The sequence below is a fragment of the Pseudophryne corroboree genome, chromosome 12 (genome assembly GCF_028390025.1).
Source record: "Pseudophryne corroboree isolate aPseCor3 chromosome 12, aPseCor3.hap2, whole genome shotgun sequence".
Classification (NCBI taxonomy): Eukaryota; Metazoa; Chordata; class Amphibia; order Anura; family Myobatrachidae; genus Pseudophryne; species Pseudophryne corroboree.
The window spans coordinates 27,495,826-27,509,477 of NC_086455.1; the positions used below are offsets into that span (position 1 = coordinate 27,495,826).

At 44.3% G+C, this 13,652-nt stretch overlaps 1 protein-coding gene and 1 long non-coding RNA gene across 3 annotated transcripts in view; one reads left to right on the forward strand and one right to left on the reverse strand.

Annotated features, from left to right (window-relative positions):
- The window catches only part of RHOJ (ras homolog family member J), an 86,206-nt gene that overhangs the window by 25,325 nt on the left and 47,229 nt on the right, over window positions 1-13,652 (reverse strand). The gene's annotated exons all lie outside the window — the stretch shown is intronic.
- LOC134980435 (uncharacterized) overlaps window positions 1-13,652 on the forward strand; it is a 168,339-nt gene that overhangs the window by 18,903 nt on the left and 135,784 nt on the right. The window contains exon 2 of the long non-coding RNA XR_010190395.1: window positions 11,175-11,212. This is a non-coding gene — a long non-coding RNA (uncharacterized LOC134980435). The remainder of the gene's footprint in view (window positions 1-11,174; window positions 11,213-13,652) is intronic.

The window sequence follows — 13,652 nt, forward strand, 5'->3', positions numbered from 1 at the left end:
AAAATGTCTTAACAGCTGGAGATTAGGGGAAAAAGCTACATAGCAGGTGCAGTACCCATTGTGACACAAAGGTGGCGATACAGGGTTAAACCATTGTCACGAACAGGACAAACCCAATGCTGGAGTATACAGGATATATTTACAATTTAACTGGCAACTACATTACATTGGTGTCTGTCAGTACAGTGGGCTGGTGACCATTCAGAACCTTCCATTTATGTGTGTGAAATGTATTGTTAATCAGAGTCGTATGCTATACAGGGAGGCAATACATTTACCGGCTGTCAGGATCCCGGTGGTCAGGATACCGACGCTGGAATCCCGACAGCCGACAATGCCAACAGCCGGAATCCCGGCACGCAGGGACTATTCTCACTCTATGGGTGTCCACAACCAGAGCCGGATTAACGGCAGGGCGGAAGGGGCGGTTGCCCCGGGGCCCCCACACACTGTTCTCACAACTGCAAAAAAACATTGGAGTAAGAGTACAGCATTTACCTGTCTCATCCTCTCCGTCCTCCTCGGCAGCTGAGACGTTACATTACAGCTGCGGACGCCGAGGAGCTTCACTCACAGCAGTGTGAAGTCTCGCGAGATTGTTCTCCTACTCCAATGTTTTTTTTGCAGTTGTGAGGACAGTGTGTGCGGTCCCCACAAATTTGTTGCCCAGGGGCCCCCATAGACCTAAATCCGGCCCTGTCCACGACAGTGAGCATAAAAGCTGCGGCGAGCCCGCAAAGGGTACGCGTACCGCTTGCCCCGCTGCCAGCATTCTGGCGGGCAGGATGCCGCTGTCAGGATCTTGACAGCCGGCTTCCCGCCCGCCGGTAAATAGAATGTATTCCGCTATACACACCATTAGCAATGATTTATGTAGAAGTCTCTGGATGTAAGTGTGAGATACACTGTGGTTGTATGGTTGTATCATGGGGAACACAACAGTTGTTTTTTTGTGTGTGTGTACAAATAGCACAAAGGGAACATGTTTCACCATATCTGAGGTAAATTAGTGGAAGCAAGTGCAGAGATATGGGGTGTGGCATCGCATGTATAATAGCATCTCTTCTGCGCATGCTGGGTGAGGTCCAAGATGCTCCACCCCACCTGCGCCTTACCTTATGTAGGGGGTGCATGAGAACCAGGCACAGCTCTGACTGTCCAATACTCCATGTACTTCCAGTCCAGTTAACAGAATTTTACTATTTAAACCAGGGGTGGGGAACCTTTGGCCCTCCAGCTGTTGTTGCACTACACATACCAGCATACCCTGCGACAGTTTTGCTATTTGGCTATGCTAGAAGTTTTGCAGGGCATGCTGGGATCTGTAGTTCAACAACAGCTGGAGGGCTGCAGGTTCCCCACCATTGATTTAAATGTTCATTATCTGACTGTGCATAACAAATTCACATTTGCTGGGTTATAATTGTTTTGGGGGTTTGGTGGTTCTCAAATATAATTACGAAAACAATGTGTGCAGTGGCGCACACAGGGGGTGTTTCCAAGCACCCCCTGATGAGCCAAATTTTTTATATTTGAGACGGATACAGCAGTGTCTCCGTCTCAAAAATACCCTTTAATTATCTCGCTTGATGCGCCTAGTTAGACAGGGTTTAGCCGCGTAAAGCGGCAGAACCCGTCTAATGGGTGCGACAGGGAAAAGTCCTGTTTGGGCACCCAAATAGCCAACTTTTCACACATTTCAGCTCGCAGCCTCCTGGGCAGTGAGCTGAAATGTGACTGCTGCGGGTCTAGCATGCTGCAGCATCGGTCGGGCCGCCGCGGACAATGACCCGTAAATACAGGGTGTGGCTTTGGGCCTATTCAGCTGCCGAAGTTCAGATACCCCACTACAACCACTGAGAGCCAGGTTAGACACTCAGGGTGGGCCCCCTTCACCTTGTGAACCCCTGAACATTTGCCAGTTTAGCCACCCTATAGTTACGCCCCTGGTCTAGTGTTTGGCCAACTTGAGAGTTAAAGATTGCTGGTTGGAGGCTGAATTTGTGAATCAAATATGAAATATTCAGTTCTATGTGTAGGCTTATATTCTGGCATTTGTTATGTGTACAAACTGACATTGAAATTCTTGCTAAATGCTGGCCATACATTAGGACGATATCGGATACGAATGTAAGATTTCAACACATCGTATGAAGCATTGTGTGCGTATCGTGTTTTCGGTAGGCTTACAATGCGATGCGCATCCCCGTCAGTCAAATGTCGCATCGAATGATCATTTGTGCAGCCCTTATTATCCGTCGTAATCGTATGCACATACGATGCATCGTACGATGGTGCATTCGATCATGTTCCTTTTAAATTACTCTTTTTTTTTTTGATCACGTGCTAGGTGAGGCGCATTCAATTGTACGATAGAGCGCATGATTCATCTTACGCAAAAATAAAAAAAAGCCAAATCATGTGCGATGGGTTCCACTGGGGGTTGGAGGGAAATTGTATGAGGAATTGGATTAGATGCTGATTATCCAAATTAAGGCTAGCATAAGTGGCTAAAGTTTGGACTGGTGCAAGGTTCCATGGTACGCCTGATGGGGTGGTGTTTAAGGACGTTACGAATTGGTATAACTGCATACACTCACTCTGAAAGTTGTCCTCTCAGTCCTTGCACGTGTGGATGCACATACAGTATGTACACAAAGAAAGGACTTTGTATCAGCATTTTCATGTAGTTGCTGATGGGTGACCACCAATAGATGCTTCTACGTGCATTTCTGCATCAATCCAAGAATCTGGTCGACTGTCTCTTCCCTAAAGGTGGGTACACTCTGGCCGATATATTGGCCGTTCTCTTGAACGGCCGATATATCGCGGGTCCGTCGGCCAGTGTGTACGGACGATATGTCTGTGAACTCCGTCGTTCACAGACATATCGCGTCGGCCCCGCAGCAAACACCGACGGGCAATATGTCTGCCATTATTTATTGGTGCCTCGCTGTGTGTGACCGCCCGCCCGTACACATGCTGCGGCAGCCGGCGGTGATTGACAGCTGAACTGGGCAGGCGTGTGTACACGCCCACCCAGTTCATGACGTCAGTCCCCGATGGATCGGGCAGTGTGTATGCTCAACACACTGCCCGATCCATCCATAGATATATCTGCCGATCAATTGATCGGCAGATATATCTATCAGTGTGTACCCACCTTAAGACTGGGAACACACCTGACAGATAGGTCGGTGGATCCGCGTCTCGCTGACGTCAAGTGATATATCGTCCAGTATGTACCCAGCATAAGAGAGTACCTCAGAGGGGAAGGTGACCTGGCTCTTCAGCACTTGCACTCCAAAACTTCTGACCATTAAAGAATATAGATGCATAATAGCATGACTAGTGTAACACATACGTGCTGGGCGCACACACGTTTGCTCAAATGTGATGGAAGACCTGGTTCTCACAGGTCAGCTTTTGCTGCGCCATGCTAAAACAGCATTGTTTTTGTATTTTGCAATAGAAACTTCCATCTCTCTGTGTATTTGTACAGATCACGAGAAAAACATACTCTGATGATACATGACCCATCCTTATGAGGTTCCTCTAAATGTTGGAAGAAGCTCACTTTCCATTGTAGAGATTTGAATAGATGGTGTGATTTAGGAAGATGAACTTCTAACTTGCACTGGGTGTGGATTTCTCACACAATGAAGACACCCGTCACGTATAAACAGAGACACTGCGTCCTGCGTATATCACTCAGGAAACACATGCTGTTGGAATTGAACGGTCAAGTGAGGCACAAGCTTTGTCCTTAGATGTTCAGAGACAAAGGTATTGGGGGAAAATAACAAGTTTTGTGTAAGATGTGAACATGCTGTTCTGGTGTTAGCAGTGCGGGTTTTAAAGGCAACTAACTACAGATTCGTATAAGGGGGAAAAATTCTTTTTTTTTACATTTCTCGGTGTCGTAAAAATTAAAGGCAAACTTCCCATAACAAAACGTGACATCACAAACAATTGGCCGACGGTCAAAATCCCGACAAGGTCAAAATACCAGCATTTAAAATGTTGACAGTTCAAAAAGTCGACATGAGTTTTTCACTGTTTTTTGGTGTGTATGTCAACATAGGTCGACATAGACACCGTATAAGTGTTCCGCGTCCCCTCGCATGGCTTGCTGCGCTCGGCACACTGTTATATTCCCCCTCCAGGTCCACTGGGATGGTAAAGTATGATCAAGTCGGTTTCAATGAAAAATCATGAAAAGCTCAGGTCGACTTTTTGACCTATCAACATTTTAAATGTTGGTATTTTGACCTTGTCAGTATTTTAACTGTCGGGATTTTGACCATCGGTCAATGGTTGTCGGGATTTTGACCGTCGGGATTGTGATTGTAGGTAAATAGATGCATCCCGTGTTATACACATGGGACAAAGGACAAAATAAACCCCCGAGGCCAGCGAGCGCTGAATGTGTCATTTTACTGTAAAGCAAAACAAATGCTCAAATAATTGTGAAAATATTACAAACAATAAATGTAAAACGTAGAACATTTTCCAGATTTTAGAAGAATAGACCCAAAAATGCGACGTGTGGGCTTCCCCCAGTCCTCCCAGAAATCACAGCGGAATAAAATGAATGGATCGTTTTTTCCTAAAAAACGTTTGGTCCGGTGATAGAGACCTACATGCATGCTGGAGGACTATGGGAATTCCAGGACTGAGTCACACTCTTCCATTGTTTATCTGGCCAAATAGTGCACAGGTCCATTTGGGGAGTAATCATACAGAAGAACCGGATCTACATGAGTGTAGCCATTTTACACTTACTATTTACTAAGACTTGGACGGAGATAAAGTGGATGGAGATAAAGTACCAGCCAATCAGCTCATAACTGTCATTTTTCAAACCCAGCCTGTGACATGGCAGTTAGGAGCTGATTGGCTAGGACTTTATCTCCATCCAAGGCTTAGTAAATAGACCCCTAAGTCTTGGTGAGTGATAAAGAGATAAAGTACCAACGAGTCGGGTCCTAAATGCCATGTTACAGGCTGTGTTTGAAAAATGACAGTTAGGAGCTGATTGGTTCTTACTTTATCTCTTCCCACTTTATCACTCTCCAAGGCTTTAGTACATCTGCGCCACAAAATACTAAGGGGCTATTTGTGAAGCAGTGAAAAGAGTGGAGAAGTGAGCCAGTGGAGAAGTTGCCCATGGCGACCAATCAGTGTAACATTCATAAAGTGCTATAAAATTACACGTACCAGCTGATTGGTTGCCATGGGCAACTTCTCCACAGGCTCACTGCTTCATGAAAAGACCCCTAAGTCGCTGCAAAGTTGTACAGCCGCAGTAGCGATGAGATGCATGGACTCAGAGGTGTATTAGAAATATGTTAGGCGCTTCGGGGCGGTGACTAGGAGGTGGCTCTTTAGCGGCATGGAGAAGCACTGTCTTATATGGGAGTATTATGTTAGTGTCGCAGAACTGGTTGTAAACTCAGATGCTTAATCACTTACATTGGAGGCCATACTCTGGTGGTGAGTCTACACCTACTGTAGCATGCGGCTGGTGCAAGTAACGTCACAGGCGTGACTACATCTCAGTCCTTGCACACTCACACACGCAGCTGTATCCCGGAGGGAAGGGCTATTACTAGCATTAGCCTAATGTCACAGGCTTGACTACAGCCAAAGAAGCCAAAGTGTTTGCAGCAGCATGTGACTCTCGGTGTCACTGTATTCCCTTCAAAAGAAAACAGTATGGAAACTACTTTTTTTTTTTTTTCTGAGTATTGTCGTTGTGTAGTTAATGCATTACTTTACCCCTAAGACACCAGGGATGACATGGAATTCTCAGCAATGTGCGCCGCAATGTTTGACTGCACACGTCACCGTATGTCACAGTAGCCAAGCTTGGCGGTCTTTCCTGCACTGCTCTATGGAGTGGAAAGGAAAATTAGCAATGTTACTAGTTGCAAAGTGCCATTGTGGTGAAATGAATCTCCCCCAAATAATAACATGATGTACAACATGGGTTTATGAAAGAGCAGTAACAATTATTATTATTATTATTATTATTATCATTATCATCCTTTATTTATATGGCGCCACATGGGGTCCGCAGCGCCCAATTACAGAGTAAACAAATACGCAAAACATGAAGACAGTGACTTACAATTCCATACAATATAGGACAAGTACAGGGTATATAAACATGGCTGCATCAGTGAACAGCGCTGAAATAAGTATCAGGACGGCAGAAAATCAAGGGACTTGGTGCCATCAAAGGGAGTATTGAAAAGAAGATAGGTTAAGTAAGAGACGTAAAAGCACCTGAGGGAGAAGGACCCTGCTCGTGAGAGCTTACATTCTAAAGGTATTAAATAAAACCTAACACTAGATAATGGGCCTAATTCAAGGTTGACTGCAAAACCACGTTTTCCTCTAATGGGCAAAACCATGTGCACTGCAGGTGGGGTAGATGTAACGTGCAGAGAGAGTTAGATTTGGGTGGGTTATATTGTTTCTGTGCAGGGTGAATACTGGCTGCTTTATTCTAAAGGTGCATACACACTGAGCGATTTTTCCCCCTGCCCAGCAATGTCAGCTGGGGTGAATGGTGTTCCATAGCAGGACGCTATGGAAAGCCGAAAGCCGTCCACCTCGCTGTTCATCTGCTGGTGATACCAAGAGATGAACGGTGGCCGCCGGCGATGAAGTGGGAGCTCAACACACCAAAAGTGAGCTGCTTTTACCTCAGAATCGCCCAGTGTGTATGGGCCTTTACACTGTAATTCTGATTTCAGTTTAAACACACCCCACCCAAATCTAACTCTCTCTGCACATGTTACATCTGCCCCCCCCCCCCCCCCCCCCCCCGCACAGTGCACATGGTTTTATGGTTTTGCCCATTAGAGGAAAATTTTGTTTTGCAATCAACCTTGAATTAGGCCCAATGAACGAAATGAAAGTAGATTGAATGTATAAGAGAAAACATGATCCTCACTCAGAACTGTGTATTCAGGCTCTGCAGGTAGCGGGAACATAAAGTACTGACACTGCAGTTAGAATGGTGTGATTTATCGGCACACTAGTAACATAGCAGCCACACTTACTGGGTCAGCCAACAGCCTCTAGCACAAACACTAAATCCTGGAGGTGGTCAGTCAGCATACAGAGGCCAGACTCAGGCAGGTTATTTTCCAGCTAGTTAATTCCAGGATGCACTTTCTGCTAACTCATTGGGTATTACATATGCCAATCAAATTAACCCAGGTTTGACCTTACATTGGCACTCAGTGCTACCAACTACCAAACCAGGCATTGTAGTAATAAGCCTCAGCCCCTCACGTCAGCATCAACGCTTGACACACTTTGAAATAAGAGGAAGGCTTACTGGACCTCATCTCCTGCCATCCGTGTCAGTGACCCTCATCCCGAGTTCATCGCTCGCTATCTGTTTTTAGCAGCCGGTGCAAACGCATAGTCGCCGCCCACGGGGGAGTGCATTTTCACTTTGCAAGTTTGTGAACGCCTGTGCAGCCGAGCTCTGCAAAAACAGTTTGTGCAGTTTCAGAGTAGGTCTGAACTTACTCAGCCCTTGCGATCACTTCAGTCTTTTTGGTGCCGGAATTGACGTCACACACCCGCCCTCCAAACGCCCGGACACGTCTGCGTTTTCCCTACCACTCCCAAAAAACGGTCAGTTGACACCCATAAACGCCCTCTTTCTGTCAATGTACTTGCGATCGGCTGTGCGTATGGATTCTTCGTTAAATCCATAGCTCAGCAACGATCTGCATTGTACCCGTACGACGCGCGTGCGCATTGCGGTGCATACGCAGTAGAGACCTGATCACAGCGCAGCGAAAATCGGCAGCGTGCGATCTACTCGGAATGACCCCCATTGTGCAGTACCGAGGCAGGCCAGAATGACATATTGTCATAGCTTTATACAAAATAAAATATATGCAAATAAAAATAATTACAAGAAAATCACGCAAATTGCCTTTTGCCACAATAACAAATAAACCCACACAAAATTCATACCAGTAGACAAACCCGAATGTTCTTTTCTGCCATTAGAATCTGTTTCTTAGGATATGATGATGCAGGGCTATTTTCTATGACAATTATCTTTCTTCCTTCACAAGGAAATGGTAACATTAGATAATCTGTGGTCGTTGGATTTCTCTTTCATCTGCAAGCAGTGATAACAGATTTTGCTTCTTTGCTGCAACTAAAGGAGGCTGCAGATGTGGGAAAAAGATATATAATGGGAAACAACCTGAAATATTGGGGGTCATTCCGAGTTCGCTCGCAAGCTGCTTTTAGCAGCTTTGCACACGCTAAGCCGCCGCCTACTGGGAGTGAATCTTAGCTTATCAAAATTGCGAGCGAAAGATTAGCAGAATTGCGAATAGACACTTCTTAGCAGTTTCTGAGTAGCTCCACACTTACTCGGCATCTGCGATCAGTTCAGTGCTTGTCGTTCCTGGTTTGACGTCACAAACACACCCAGCGTTCGCCCAGACACTCCTCCGTTTCTCCAGCCACTCCCGCGTTTTTTCCGGAAACGGTAGCGTTTTTCCGCACACTCCCATAAAACGGCCAGTTTCCGCCCAGAAACACCCACTTCCTGTCAATCACATTACGATCACCAGAACGAAGAAAAAACCTTGTAATGCCGTGAGTAAAATACCTAACTGCATAGCAAATTTACTTGGCGCAATCGCACTGCGGACATTGCGCATGTGCATTAGCGACTAATCGCTCCGTTGCGAGAAAAAAATACCGAGCGAACAACTCGGAATGACCCCCATTATGGAGATTACAGATAAATATGCTAAACGTCATCAAGTCACAGTTATGTGGACCAGTTTGTACAAGTCACAGTGCGCACGGATATCTCGGATTTCAGCTTATTGTGCATAGGCCAAAAAGAGAAATCGACTTTTGCGCACGGGCCGGATCAGGTATAGGCACACAGATGGCATCTGGTAGTGCCTACAGATTGCCCCTTCCGTTGATGCGGCACACTAAGGGCGTATTCAATTAGCGGCATAATCGCTGCAATTTGCCGCGATTGCTGCGAAAAATGCGTTTTTCGCTAATTGGCATACGAATCGCGGGAGCACACATACTCGCGATTCGCCCTATTCATATGCAAATTAGTGAAAATTGGATTGCCGCGAAAATTGGTGGCAAAAGTGAAAAATGGGTAAATCTGTCCGTACCCCCCAAAAAAGCTAAACTAACATTGGATAACAGTATACAAGTTTATTATTGGTTATAATAAAAGTATTCCTGGTATTTAAATTGGGTCATGGCAATTATATGCATTTTTTGTAAAACATAAAAAAATGATCGCTATTTTTTTCAGCAAAATAAGTGCTAAAATTAAATTTGGGGTACATAAAAATTGGTATAAGTATATATGTCGGTGATTTTAGGGGACTTGTAAAAAAAGAAGTGGAAACAGACCACTCATAAAGGACCCAATATACCCATCCCATACCTTGTACCCCAATTTCCATCATTTTGCACTTTTTCACCACAAAAATGACATGTAATTATTGGGCAATTAAAAATAATTAAAAACTTTTAAGTGCCTAATTAGTCATTTAGGACGGTGTCCCAGGGGTTGTGACCCAAACCCCGACATTTTTAACTTGAAATAAGGATTTTCCCCAAGTTCATCACCTGCTCAGAGTCTGTGAATAGAAATTTGTGGTAAAATTACCACAAAAACGTTTTCACGGACAATTGAATAGGCATGATTTTGCTTCTTTTTACCGCGAAAACACATTTTCGCCAGTAATTGGATACCCCCCTAATTAGGAAATGGGCTGTGACCGTGTAAGCGCATAGAACTCTTCTCGTGGGAGTCTTCTTTTTGCGTGTAACTCGGCTTCCATGCTCGATCGTAGCGCGTGGATGGAAACCAATCGTTCTGATACTAGTGGTGACGATGATTGCAGCCGCAGATGTTAAAACAGCGGTCGGGATAGGCTTCCACATGCAGAGACACAAATTTGTATTGTTCTGGCATTAACGTAAGGGAGAGATGTATCAAGCCATGGAGAGAGATAAAGTGCTGACCTATCAGCTTCTGTCATAGGACCTAATTCAGACCTGATTGTAGCAGCAAATTTGTTAGCATATGGGCAAAACCATGTACACTGCAGATATAACATGTGCAGAGAGAGTTAGATTTGGGTGGGGTGTGTTCAAACTAATCTATATTGCAGTGTAATAATAAAGCAGCCAGTATTTACCCTGCACAGAAACAATATAACACACCCAAATCTAACTCTCTCTGCACATGTTATATCTGCCTGTCCTGCAGTGCACATGTGGGGTAATTCAGACCTGATCGCTAGCTGTTTTTTGCAGTCCTGCGTTCGCATAGTCGCCGCCCACTCTGGAGTGTATTTTAGCTGTGCAAGCGTGTGATCGCATATGCAGCCAAGTGGTACAAAAATACTTTGCGCAGTTTCTGAGTTGCCCAGGACTTACTCAGCCGCTGCGATCACTTCAGCCTGTCTGGGGCCGGAATAGACGTCAGACACCCACCCTGCAAACCCTTGGACACGCCTGCGTTTTTCCAGCCACTCCCTGATAACGGTCAGTTGCCACCCACAAACGCATTCTTCCTGTCAATCTCTTTGCCATCGGCTGCGCGAATGAATTCTTCGTAAAACCCATCGCACAGCAATGATCCGCTTTGTACCTGTGCCGCGCGCCTGCGCATTGCGGTGCATATGCATGCGCAGTTCTGACCTGATCGCAACGCTGCAAAAAACGCTAGCGAGCGATCAGGTCTGAATGACCCGCATGGTTTTGCCCATCTGCTAACAAATTTGCTGCTACGATCAGGTCTAAATTAGGCCCATTGTTCAAAATCGAGATAACATAAACACCAACTCCAGACCTCACAAAGCTGTCCGGTTTTGTGGTGAAACTCCACCCCTTTCATGGTCTGAGAATCGGAACTGTCCTGCCCAACCCAGAACAGCTGGGAGATATGATGAACACAGCAGTTCTATGTAGTATACAAGGGCAATGCAAACAATCAAGTTTGCCTAGATTAAATAAATTAGGTTTTGGTGAAAACATGCTAGAGAAAATAAACTTGTTAAAAGGACATAAATTAAAGTTGTCTTAAAATGGATATCTTTTTCAAACCACTAAAAGTATGTTGTATTTCTATTTAGGCTACAATAACAGTCATTGTACAAGCTAATAAAATCAGGTGAGTGGAATTTATATTCTTTTAAACTTCTAGTGCCAAACAACAGGCGTTCTGTTTTGAGTCCCTGATAAGTATTTTGCCAGTGCTAATTATTTGGTTAGAAATGTAGTATTCCCGCTAATCTGCTTAGTTTCCATTACGAAAATGTAAGAAATAATAAGAGTATTTCACGTACATAAAAATCCATCAGTCTCTGATTAAGGTTCACTTGATTAAAAAAGCAATTGATACATTTTGTGATGTTAATGATTTAATTTCCCTGACATATACAACAGCACATGACTAATTAAATTCTAGCCTGGGGCCGGATTATTTTTTCCAGACAGTAAATATTTTTATTTTTATCCCATTGAAGCCGAACAGTCAAAAGAGTAATTGCCATAGAAGTACTGAAAACTAAAAAGTAAAAAACAAACCTTTCAATTATTAAAATTTAATTAAAAAAGTCTAAATGATGATGACAACATCTGGTATTTGCTTTTTCACTGTTACTATACTTTCAGGCTTAAACTAACTAATAAATTAGATGCGATGGTATGGTGTGGGACTTTTCAGGTCATCCAGGAAATTTTAAAGAGCATTGGGGCAGATGTACAGTATGAAGCCTGGAGAAGAGATAAAGAAGTGATAAATGCAAGGTGAACGCACCAGCTAATCAGCTCCAATTTGTAAAATGACAGGAGCTGACTGGCTGGTGCGTTATTACCTTGCACTTATCACCGCTTTGTCACTTCTTTATGCCTTCTCCAGGCTTAATACATCCACCCCGTTGACCCTTATTAATTTTTGGCCATGCCCCCAATTCGGTAAGCCACACTCCTTGTATCACAGATAATTTGCACTGATGGAGAATATGGACATGAAAGCTTGCATAGGGCATGAAATAACTTCTAGCTGGCAGTGGGCATCAAAATAATGTCTACTGTGAGCATGGGTATTATAGAAATATACACTGTATAACACATGTATATATATTCACTTTATTCATTACTCCGGAAGTAATGCATACTAGCCTACACTCCTGGGAACGTCTGGGAGACCCTACAAATATTGGATGGTTCCCCCGGATGCCTGGAAAAGAGGGCACCTCTCCCAGAGGCCCTCTTGCGGCTGTTCGTTCCTGCCCACTTCACTCACACTGAATTGTGGCCCCGCTCCATCACTTTACGATGCCAGTAATTGCGGCATTGTATAGCACAGGTGAGGCAGCGATGAGGCAATTGTGGCATCATGTTTCTGCACCGCCCAGTTAACTGCACCACACCCATCTCCCCAATTTGGAGGTGTTCCCCTTTGCAACAAATCAGATTGTAGTTTTTTTTACCTAGTACATTCTATAAAAAGATAGCTAGAATCTGATTGGATGCTATATGCAACACCTTTACTTGTCCTCTTTAGGAATGATAAATCTCTCCTACATGTTGAGGCCTTTCAAACCTTCATGAGATGCAGGTAGCTTCCTCAGTTGATCTTGTTACAAGCACAGACTAGCAGTAAGAATCTCTGCAGAACTTCCAAGTTCTCCGGGAATCCAGGAAAAGTTCATGCATGTGTTTAAGGTCGCAGGCTGGCAGGCAAATTGGTAAGCTCAGCCTTATTGTTGCCAACCATAATCGCCAGTGAGAGGGGTATTACTCAGCTGCCTTGGCGAACAGGAAATCTTTGTATTCACTTCGTATTAGTAATTCAACCTAATGATCTTCCCTTTACTGGGCAATCACTTACCCAGTCAAACAATCAGAAATTCCTTGAATAGAAATGGGAAAAGAAAAATTGGGTTTAGCGATGAATCAAGCACACCCTTGCAAAATGTGCAACCTTCTGGGAATACAGTGGAACCTAGTTGTGACTACTGGTTCCGGAACATGTTGTCCTAAGATGACTGATTCATAGAGATGTTTATTTACAGTGCTCAGGGATATGATACTGGTTTATTGTGATCTTTGCATTCTATTCCGTTATAACCAGAGGGAAGCTTTTTTGTTGTATCCTTGGGCATGAGCAACTAGCTCTGCCTGGAAATAGGAAGACCTACATTAATAGAAATGGATTTATTAAAAGTTACAGGAAGGCATATAAACGTATAAACTGGGGTCATCTGAAGGTGGAAATCCTCTTGTAATATTATTAAGAATTCTGTGACATATGAGTGAGTTCCTCAGAGTTTGCAAACTGGGCCTGTGTGTCTCAGTGAGCCTAGACAGAGAAGAGGGGTAGACAAGTACACCAATAGACCTTTCAGCACAAAGTAAACCATCATCGGATGGTTCAGATGACTTCATCTTCAAGTGCCCACTGTAAGTCAGAAGACCCATGACACTGAAAGGCCCAGGTCTGGTGTGAAGGGTGAAAACCTGGGAATAACCCCTGTTCACACCCATGTGTGAACAGGGGCAAGTACAGAAAACCCCAGCTTCAACCCGTGCTCAGTATCCTGGGT